Source organism: Branchiostoma belcheri, unplaced genomic scaffold, assembly GCF_001625305.1.
Source record: "Branchiostoma belcheri isolate BF01 breed outbred unplaced genomic scaffold, Haploidv18h27 scaffold167, whole genome shotgun sequence".
In the NCBI taxonomy this organism is placed as follows: domain Eukaryota; kingdom Metazoa; phylum Chordata; class Leptocardii; order Amphioxiformes; family Branchiostomatidae; genus Branchiostoma; species Branchiostoma belcheri.
Window position 1 is genome coordinate 564,045 of NW_017803124.1, and position 8,860 is coordinate 572,904.

An 8,860-nucleotide genomic window follows, 5' to 3' on the forward strand; every position below is an offset into this window, starting at 1 on the left:
GTGAGGAACAATTTGTTCTGTCCATGTGTTGGGGGAGTGAGGAATGGTTTTTGTTGTCCTAGTGTACGTTGGGGGAGCAATGTCATTGGCTGTCGTTGAACGCTTACAATGCTGAACGCTGAACTAGGTACAGAGGACATGGCAGCATGGCAAGGTCTGTCTTCAGTTCTTTCAAGGAAGTATGTCTTCAAGTTTTCATTTGAACGTGTGGCATTGAATGAATCATGCCACTCACTGGCTTCCCTGTGTCTCCATGCCAAGACCACGTGTCAGCTCAAAACGTTACGCGTGTTTCAAGACTTTAAAAACATAGTAGCTGCTTTGAGATGAACTATGTAATATTTGTGTTGTGTTTGGTGTGCTAAACGTATTTAGAAGTAGTCGCGTACAATTCTCCGAGGCCAGAACAAACTCCAGGCCTGGAGTGCTCAGTCGGTGTAGTGGGGACATCTAGCGGTCAGAAGGTATTATTTACTTCACCATATTTTCGTGTGCGTGTGTTTCTTTGTGTGTGTGTGTGTGTGTGTGTGTGTGCGCGCGCGCGCGCGTAAATTACATGTCTCAATACAAACGGCATGGACATTCACAAATGGAAATGAAAAACAATTAAATCTGAAATTTCAAAACTAACTACAATCAAGGACAAATCGTCCTTGCAAAATACACCTTTCGGAAGTCACTGACCTCCTGCATGCACGGAGTAACAACAGTAAACACCTGGGGTGCTTTGTGATTTTTCTGCAAATGCTGCTTTTACTTGTGAAGCAAAAGCAGCAGAAGATAAAAGCAAATGAATTTACACAGTTTGTTGTTTGGAAATATTTTTACATTGCAAATTTGTCAATTTTGTACGTATACATGAGTGTTCTTTCGGGTTGCACTGCGCATGCCTCTTGCATCTGCGCATGCATTGACCTAGATAGGACTTCATTTCATAACAATAATCCTCATGAATATTCCCTTTTTCCAATAGCCGCACAATAATATAGGTCTCCAGACTAATATACACGTGTACAATGCACGGTTGTTGCGTGACGCATCACGACTATAGGAGGAAAATTAGTCCTTTTCAGAAGCAGGTTGCCATGTTGCTATTTAGTCTTCTGTGCACTCGTGTCTGCAGCTGAGATCAAGCTGTCAGCAGTTGCCATTCCACGGAGAGTGTTGCCACTGGTACTTTTCTACATCCACGCAAGGTGAATATCAGTCTTACAAGTGATATGAGTCTTTCTTGCATGTTCTTGCCCAGATGGGCTATATAAATGCACAAATGTGACCAAATGTGGTCGAGAGAATAAAAACACGAGTATTGCATACTGGAACGCTATATTCTAATGCTAAGTGCGAAGAGTCTATATATCACAACTACAGTACTATATACTACCTATCATCTACTGTTAGTTGCCCTTTCTTCTCTCTTTTCGAAACATCTGGAAACATAATTACATAGTTTGTCATTACATTCATTCTTGCATGACAGCAAGTGTTTAAACGTGTCCTGCTTTGACATTTTCTTGCATATATTGTCTAATTGTAAAGTATCGAATATCTCTTGGCGTTCATCTTTATATAATGTACAGTCAAGTAGAAAATCTCATTTTCAGCATGTGAATGATTACAGAATTCGCACGTTCTATCTTTCAGAGGGGTACGGCTATGCCTGCCGGGTTCTATACGTAAGGCATTAGTGTAACAGAAACACCTGTCTGGCTACCGTGGTCTGGCTATAACGGGCAGACGCTGGTCGGGTCGCTGAGCGCTTCAGACGCTTTCATCTGTCTCTGGAGGCAGAAAGGAGCGGCCAGGCAGCTCGGTAATTATTGTTGACCTGACGTTGATGACCAGAGGACGGAAAGTACGTATCAACGATTTTATTAGGCTCACTTCCACACGTATTTGCGTATTTGCTGTCCAGTACTTCACCGTGTGTTGATGTTGGAACTTGTCATGGATAAAGACACGCGGATATCCAAGTCACCCTAGCCGGAATGTGAAAAAGCAGATGTACCTAGCCTCCGTTACATTGAGAATAAATTGAATTGAAACCAATTCGACGTGCTCTCCTGGAGTAGAATTGGCCAAGGGAGTCCGGCCGCGGGGAGGTACTAGTAGTTTCTTTCCCTCCACGACTTAGTCAAACCTACAAGGTGGCCAAACTCCCCTGGCAAATATTCTCCTATATATAACCAGCGTAGTTAGTCTGGTAGAGACTAACCAAGATACCACATTAAACAAGGACAAAGCAACAACAACTTCACACACGTGCAGGCTGCTTTAATACCTGCATCAGCATGAAACTGATTATCGGCCTTCTGCTTCTCTGTGTAGCGCCCTTCACTGTTTTCAGTGACGTTTGTGTCGACTTAAACCGCTGTACCTGTAGAAGAGTGGACACGTATCTTAACGTTGTGTGTGGTCAAACAGCATCACATATCTATACAACTATCCCATATCCGTTGCCATTGGAAACGAGTAGTCTCTTTCTATTCTTACAAGAAATCAAGTCAATAAAGCAAGAGGATTTTCCCTCGCTACTTTATCTAGAAGAAATCACGATAAAACGATGTCAAGTGAAGACACTCATTCCCATGTGCTTTCAACGTGTCAATAGTATATTGCGACTAGAACTTCCACACAACAGCATTCAGCGACTTCAGGAAAAGACTTTCTGGGGCCTCAGAAAGCTGAAACATTTGAACCTGCAGAATAACGTCGTTGATTATATTCACTTGGAAGCCTTTGTTGGGCTTCGAGATCTGCTTTCTCTGAATTTGGACACAAATCGCCTAAAACGCCTACCTCTAGCGCTGGGTCTCCTCTCAAGTTTAGAATTTGCTTCATTCGATGGAAACGCCATACAACTTTTTCCTGTCGATCTGTGGCAAATCAGGAATATTTCTTCCATTTCGATTCTGCAAACTGCTGTTCTCTGTGACTGCAAACTGTGGGGATACCGACGATGGCTGGAAGAAAGTTCCACACCGAAAGCGTGGGATATCAATTGTTCGAAGTTCGAGAAACTGAAGGACGCCCGTATCGAAGATTTCCGATGTGAGGCGCCGGCAGACGTCACAGTGATACCCGGCAACCAGACCGTGAGAGCGGGCGATGATGTCTCCTTCACCTGCCAGACGGACTGCATGGCGGGACTCAACTTTACCTGGGTGCGGGCAAACCCTGCCACTTCGTCGGTTGAAACCTGGACGCTAGAGGACTTGTTCCGCGAAGACACGCAGGGATTTCTCTCAAACTACAACAGAAGCTGCGTGTCGGTTTTGCGGCTCACGCGAGTTTCAGTGCTGGATACAGCCAGTTACACGTGTGAAGTCACAGCACCACACATGCCCAGTGGAACACACACCGCCCTCTTAACCGTGACTTCAAACACAGGGCAAAAAGACAACATAATAACCACCTCGGCTCGCCCAAGTAGCGACGGTTTGGAGGAAGTTGACTACGTTTATCTGTTGCCATCTCATAATGAAAATGACGGCGACGTCCATCCCGTTAGCTTGCACATTAATGTCACTATCGTATGCAGCAATGTAGTAACTGTCGTAGCCGCTGCCTGTGTCTTGTTTCTTTGTTTGCGAAGGCGCAACAGACTGAGAGGGCTGCAACAAAACTTTCCTCAACTGTCTGACGCTAGCGGCGTTCAAGCAGCTATCCTACAACCTGGAGGCCAGGCATCGGCTCTAGTGTTAAACAATTCTCACCAAGTTTTCAAACATGGCGAGACCAAGCACTATGAGAATAACGACGGATTGAGCGATACAAATGATGCAGACGGCTACGAGACGATCCCAGAGTATTACAATGCACAAGCAGAGGTGGATTTTGTCAGAAACCGCACTGGAAGCAGAGCAGCGGAAGACAACATTGAGAACCACCAGTATGAAACCATTCCGGATTACGTATAGGGGATGCCGCTATAGAAACACGCTACGAATCAGTGATAAACACAGAATCCCACAGTCATAAAATACTTTTGCATGTATTGCAGCAGTCCCTGCTCGCCCTGGGATGTGACAGGTACACAAGCAAGGACAGGATACCGAAGATACTAGGATGGCAAACAGTGAAAGACAGGATCCATCAGAAAGGACTGAGGACTTTCAGTAGAATAATGAATGGAAGACAACCTGTTTCCCTGTATAAGAACATCACATTACAGTCACATAGGCCAGAACATCGGACTCACAGACTGTCCGCCTTTCTAAACCCAGAACGAATGCACAGAAAAGAGATTTCTGTACAGAATGGCTAGTGTCTGGAACGAGATGAAGTTGTAATATAAGGATGTAATGATGTATACAATCCTTGTAATGATGTATATAGATGCTGTGTGTTAGTATTTTTGCGCAGCTGCATGTTAGTTTATGTTTGATATATTCCCTATGTGTCGTATGTGTGTACATGTCAGAATGGACCACAGGAAGAATAGCTACAGTTTGTACGCTAATTGTGGATCCGAATAAAGTCAAAGTATTTACATTGGCATTGACACAGATCAGTGGGAGGACCTTGCCAGTATGACTGAGCCAGCTGGAGGTTTACACCGTGAGAAGCTAGACTGATGCACTGTACAGAAGAGAGCGGATCAGGAGAAAAGAACCCTGCAATAGAGCTGATGAGATGTGCCCTATGTGACAGAGACTACCTTTCTCGTATAGGACACTGTTCAGCCATAGCCGAAGCTGTATCAATTAGGATTTTACCACGGTCATATTGATACAGCGTCTGTGGACGTTCATGTGCGTCCAAAGTCGGTCTTCATTCCCACATGAGGGCCCACCTTGGCAAATGACCTACTCATCCGTCGTAATCGATCGCGCGACAAGAGACTCTGCCATCATTGACTGAAGTGGGCTGTATACATGCAGCATTTAATTCTAAGGTTTATCGACTTCTGGACCCTTTGTCCACGAAATAGCATTGTAGGCGAACACTATGTCGAGGAAAAACGTCTCAAAGTTCAATGAGCCCAGGTGGATGGCGTATGCAGTAAAATGTTATGTACAGATTAATTTCATCAACAAAATTCTCATTGCTTATGACCGCATGTGACATACGTTTTTCTGAGAACTGGCGGAAACTGGTTCGTGTCCAAAACTGGTTGGTCTTGCCTTGTGTGGCCTTGCAATCTTCAAGCAGATCCTTTTGGTATAGTCAGGACGGGATCCACGAGGCAAGATAGCGAGTATCCAGGGACATTTAAACCCGTCACACATTCAGAACCTTCCGCCCGGTCACAAACCTAAGGTTGGCTGAAGTTCGGGAGCAATCCGACCATGTTTACACCACGCCTGCCTTTCTATACGAATCGACTTTGAGTTAAATTTGAGTCAAATATGACCCCTGAAAACGCTCCGGACACTATTGACATAATAACTAACACCAACCAACCACTAGCCGTCCACGGCCCAACCCCCGCCAGTCCACACCCAATTTATTTCAAACATTATGAAATTTAAGGTTCGGTTGGCACAGCCGAACAGTAGCGGACCTTACCGGCAGTGTTCGGCCTGGTTGGCTCTGTTTGAGGCCACACCGCCTTAATTTTATGGATGACATCCGCGCGTGCATTGATTTCGTCTGTTCTCAAAAAAAAAAAAAAAAAAAGAAACGAAAGAAAATAAAAGGATCACGTCCACCGAGGCTCTGTCCTGGCTCTAGGCCTGGATCCATGGTAGTTAGCGACAATACGTAGCCGGGCACCCATTCTACCGAAGCCCCACGACTCAAGAACTCAGCACATACGTACAGTGCCGATTAAATTCCGCAAAAAGTCAGCATGTGCCGGCTTGTCGTATACGTCGCTATGTACTGACGCAAATTCTCAATACCAGTTTTGTATTCCTGTGATTTAGTGGCATTTTTATTTTTGGCCGGAATTTTCTTTATTCGCCCACGCGCACTAGTTTGGGGGTCTTCAGAGGATGTCATCCATAGAATTAAGTGGGCGTGGCCTGACGGGATCAACATACTGTATTGGATACCGAAAGGTCTGCTTGGGGAAATCCTCCATAGTCCACCCCAAGGACGTATGTACGTACAAGTCCAGACAATCAAACTAAACTGGAACAACATCCTACATGTAACGTTACAGCGTAGATATGAAGAACTTTATTGCACGACAATTGCACAAGGTACAATGCATGGCAAACTTACATAAAGAGAGTAACAAACAATAAAAAATATATAAATAAATGTTGGATAAGACCTAATGTCGAATAAAACCTAACATATCTTAATTATTCAGTAAGGGCTAGCACAAGTCTTTGATAAAGTGTTACAATCGAGTGGGGCTAATCACAAGTTTCGGTATTTTTTTCTAATAACAAAGCATTCCTTTATTTATATTGGGGGGACCTATTTTTGCATTGTGGGGACCATTACATGTAAAGATATATCCAAATCTGTCTCTAACATCGAGATTCTTGAAATCTATGGTACTTGATTCGAGAAATGTAAATAGCTTGTTACGTATAACATCTGGTACATTCCATAACAAAATGAAATTCATTTTCTATATGCTTTGGACAAAATGGACAGAACCTTTGGTCAGGGGTTATATATTGTAATATCTACCTGTTTCAATATTCAATTTATGACTACTGATTCTTAATTGAGTTATAGCTTTACGAATCTCAAAGTTGTATATATCATAAAGGTATGTTCTTGTTCATAACAGTTTTTTAATTTGTTAAGAAAAGACAGCTTAGAATTATTTCTAATGCAACTAAACACGTGGGCTAGGGCATGCATACGCGCAAGCGGCAAACTGGCCTGATTTTGTTTGCGGGGTCAAATCATCTGGCCATTATAAACTGCTTCTTTTCGCTGAAAATGCAGTTAGCTTTATCTCATAAGTCAACATCTGTAAATACATGTACGGTATTTTCACCTACCGTAAAGTACTTTGTCAGATACGATTCCCCTGTTGTATTTTATGTTAGGCCATGTTGATTTGATTATATGGATGACATCCTCCGGGAACCCCAAAATTGATGCGCGCGTGCGAATAAAAAAAAAGTTTTGCAAAAAAAAGTTGTTTTCATTATGAAATCTACGTGGTCATGAGGGTTGAACAAATGGGACAGAATATGGTTTGGCGAATAATCTAGTCTTCAAGTTCATTTCTTTACAATTTCGTCTTTTTTTCGTTTGATTTTGGCATTCTACGACATTGGTATGGTTTTTTTTGTAACTTACGGTATATTTTTGCTCATTTTGCAACTGCTTTGTACGATTTACAGTATGGTTGAAAACTTTAATTTTTGAAACGGCCGAAAATTCATGCGCGCGCGGATGTCATCCATATAATTGATAATCAAATCAACATGGCCTTATTACAGACGCATTAGAGGGTACAACTTAGCAATGTGCTTAAGTTGACTATGGTACTAATCAAAGTAAAAGTGGATGTTGAATGGTGGCTTTGTATATAAACCTTTCAATTAGTACAATTGCTAACTTTGTTCACGCACCTGTTTTAGAACTACCTCAGTAACTTGATGAGCTAAAAAAAAGATCATTTGTTGGACAATTACTAAGGCATTGCTCTTACTTAGTCTTTTCAGTTCAATGATGAGAAAACAACTTAATTTGGAAGATATTATTATCAACCATAAATCAAGATCATCACGTGAGCCAGGCGCTTCTGTCTTTTTAATTAAGGGGAAACCAACATAAAACGTTATCATCCTGGTGATAAACTATCGAGCTCACAAATACTGAAGGAGTCAAAACAATAGAGACTTTTTATTCATCATTAGGCCACAGCAAGTAATTTTTATGGATAACATCGGCGCACGCATTAATTTTCGCCTGATTTTGGGGGGAAAAAAACAAGAAATTTTGTTGCCTTCTGACAGTGGTCACCATGCCGAAATTGGGCCAAGATGACTGTTGCCATGCCGGAAGGTGGATGGCAGATAACTATGAAGATATGACTAGAAATGCTCTGATTTAACGTTTTGTTGCCTTCGACAGAAGGCAATGGAATCGTTTTTGCACTGTTTTGCAGATTATGCACGATAAAGTTTGAAGGCATGGTCCGTGGTTCACGATTTCTGGCAGGCATGTTGTCTTACTGATGGTCATTGTGAAGGCCAGAAATGGGCTTCGTGGGGGGGGGGGTTCTTACGTGTCTGGAGCTGACCTTTTGTGTTTGCGTTTTGTTGTTCGTAAGATAACTCTGGAATCCTTAAGTGGTTGTCTACAAACCAAGAAAACAACAAACCAACCAACAACCAACAAACAAACAAACCAGTCGGTGTGATAAACTAAACTAATTTACATTTCTCCTTCTTTTACAAATGTACACAAGATATAAATAATTTTAAATTCCCATTATATAACAATTATTGATATTACATACAAAAGACACATAAAATCATTGACAAAAGATATACATAATGTTGGAAAACAAAATATATCTAATATAACATAATATACAAAAGACACATATAAAATCATTTACAAAAGATATAAACAATGTTGGAAAACAATACATCTAATATGATATAATATACAAAATACACATGTAAAATTATTTGCAAAAGATATACACAATGTTGGAAAACAAAACATCTAATATATCATTATATACAAAGGACACATATAAAATTATTTACAAAAGATATACACAATGTGGGAAAACAATATACATCTAATATAACATAATATACAAAGGACACATATAAAAATATTTACAAAATATATACACAAAGTTGGAAAAAATTAATCTAATAACATAATATACAAAAGGCATCGAATAAAAAACCAACCAACCAATGAACCAAGAAACCAACAAACCAATCAAGAAACCAACCAAGAACCAACCAACCAACCAACC

At 41.4% G+C, this 8,860-nt stretch overlaps 1 pseudogene; it reads left to right on the forward strand.

The window, feature by feature from the left end:
• The first annotated feature begins 108 nt into the window (after nt 1-108).
• LOC109466432 lies at nt 109-4,032 on the forward strand (annotated as a pseudogene).
• The last annotated feature ends 4,828 nt before the right edge of the window (nt 4,033-8,860 follow it).